The sequence below is a fragment of the Babylonia areolata genome, chromosome 18 (assembly GCF_041734735.1).
Source record: "Babylonia areolata isolate BAREFJ2019XMU chromosome 18, ASM4173473v1, whole genome shotgun sequence".
In the NCBI taxonomy this organism is placed as follows: Eukaryota; Metazoa; Mollusca; class Gastropoda; order Neogastropoda; family Buccinidae; genus Babylonia; species Babylonia areolata.
Genome location: NC_134893.1, coordinates 23,259,337 through 23,261,836, shown reverse-complemented (window position 1 = coordinate 23,261,836; position 2,500 = coordinate 23,259,337). Strand labels below are relative to the sequence as shown.

At 35.9% G+C, this 2,500-nt stretch overlaps 1 protein-coding gene across 1 annotated transcript in view; it reads left to right on the top strand.

Moving 5' to 3' along the window:
- The window catches only part of LOC143292192 (sphingosine kinase 1-like), a 20,806-nt gene that overhangs the window by 5,629 nt on the left and 12,677 nt on the right, over positions 1-2,500 (top strand). The gene's annotated exons all lie outside the window — the stretch shown is intronic.

Below are 2,500 nucleotides of genomic sequence, written 5' to 3'. Positions count from 1 at the left end.
AATATAAGTTCAGACGTAGAGATGATAAGACAATAATCTGCCCTGCCTCTTCCTTGAACGTGTATTGTCATCAGATGAAATAGGCTGCCAAGATATCCATATCACAAGCAGTGCAAGAAACTTAGGATTCATTTATTGATTCTTAACTCAGTTTGAAAGATCATGACAGGATTTATTATTGATTGATGAATCTGAACTTGGTTTGAAAAAAAAAATCATATGACAAAGGTTTGTCAAACTGCCTTTTACAAGCTCAACTAAATAAGTCCAAATGAGAGATCTATACTCATAAATGATTTTTTTCAAAAACAGTAAAAACTTCACAAGTTCTTTCCACATCAGATTAATGAACCTTTATAATAAGCTTGTAGAAATTTGTACCTTCCTTTTGTCACAGGACGTCTACAGAAGGTGGCAGAATAGTTAAGACACACATTTGCCAACACTGTCCATGAGAGTAAGTTGATTCCCACTCTAGCCCTTTCTCCTACATTTGACTGGAAAGATCAAACTGTGTGTCTTTTCTTGGCACACTGAAAAAGAACCCACATCAAAATTCTGCAGAAGAAATCCCCTTTGATAGATCTGTACACAAATATTTATGCATGCATTCAAGGCCCAACTAAGCGCATTCGCTTATGCTGCTGGTCAGGCATCTGCCTGACAGATGCAATGTAGTGTATATGGATTTGTCCAAACGCAGTGGTTTGATGCCTCTTTAAGAAACTGAAACTGAAACTAATCTACAGTTAAAAACCCAGCAGCCTGTCGGACTCTGAAAGCCTCTCACAAACAACCCTGTTCTCCACTTCTGTGATATATTGGCTTCCAACATGCTGGAAAATATAGTCTGAAATGTCAGTTTGTAAGTTGTATATATTTGATATGTTTCATTATTTTGTGAGATTATGTGGATGCATATTACATCATACATGGCTCAATGTGAAGCATAAAGCATGTTTATAACAGTTGCAGTATGAAGTATTACTAATGTTTATTAAGATCTTTGACGTTCCTTTTAACAATTGCAGTGTGAAGTATTAAAGTTTAAACATGTTTATTACAATTTTTTTAAATTTTTACTACAATTTTCAAAACAATGCACTGGTCCAACAGTCTGGACAGGTTGAATGATACACTCTTTGGCACTTTGGACACAGCCAGATTTTGTTTGAAAATGAAATTAAAGCCGGTAGTTGGAGCTTTGTGTTTTTTGTCTAAACAAACATGTATATTAGATATATATTTATTTTATATAAATATCGTCTATGTTTAAACACCCACAGTTCTTAGCACCACTGTTCCTATCTAATTTCACCCATTGTCATCACCTGTTTAAGACAAATGACAGGAGAATGTGGGTTTTTTTTTCTTCGCAGAGTGACCATCTTTGTCTTTCAGCAGCGATTATTGTACATGAGCAAGTGCAGTGCACTTTTTATCTGATGACATAATCACTGTGAGATTAGCATGTATACAGTACAACTGCTGGTTACTTGGTTGAAAGTTGATGGGATGTTGTATTGTGATACTGCTTGCTTGTCAGTTGTGCGTTAAGTTGGTTTGCTTGTCAGATTTTCTTGCCTCTGTGTGTGTACTTATGTGTATGTTTCTTCTTTTCCTTAATGTCTTATGTCTTACCACAGAACTTTTGTGAATTTAGATGAAAAACTTTTCCCTAATTCCCTCCCCCACCCCACCCCTGCCTCTTCTAATCATTCCTTTCCCCCCTAACGCCCACGCCCCCCTCCACACACACCACTCCTTTCCTCCTCAGTATGCATAAAGGAATTATGATCATTGAAACATGAGAAGAAAAAATAAGGAATATCAGAATCAGAATAACTTTGTTTGCTCAGTAACCTGAGTAAGAGAAATTGTGTTTACATCTGTGATGCATGTATACAGATAGCAAGCAACACAGTATACACGTTACAACATAACAAAATCACACACAACAGAAAAAAAACCCAACAACTTTCAACAGGTAAAATGAGCACATATATAAAAAATAAAAAAATAAAAAAATAAAAACCACAAAAAACCAGCACAAGTATCACAAAGCGTTCTCCATAATGGCTGCCCCCTATGACACGCCACATGCACAAACAAACAAGCATTTTTGCATTTAACAACTAACTCAAAATTTAACTGGCAGCTAATGGGGTTCATAATTAAACTGTGAACTATGTTGATTATCATTTAAAATGTTTCTCGTGTAAGTAGATGGAAATTACACTGCAAAATTTGAATATCGAATGAGGTAAGAATGTTTTCAGCTGTTCATATTCAGAGATGATATCCAAGCAGGTTCAGTTAACATTGCCATGAATTTGTGCATGTCACTAGAAGTAACTTTGTTTTCGTAGCATCCAGCTGGAGTCAATATAATAGACTGGTGAGCTTTCTGTTACTGTGGTGTAATGTCCCTTTGTTACAGTAACAGTCTATATGTATGCATAATGTCCGTTTGTTACGGTGAGTAAGTGTGTGTGTATGC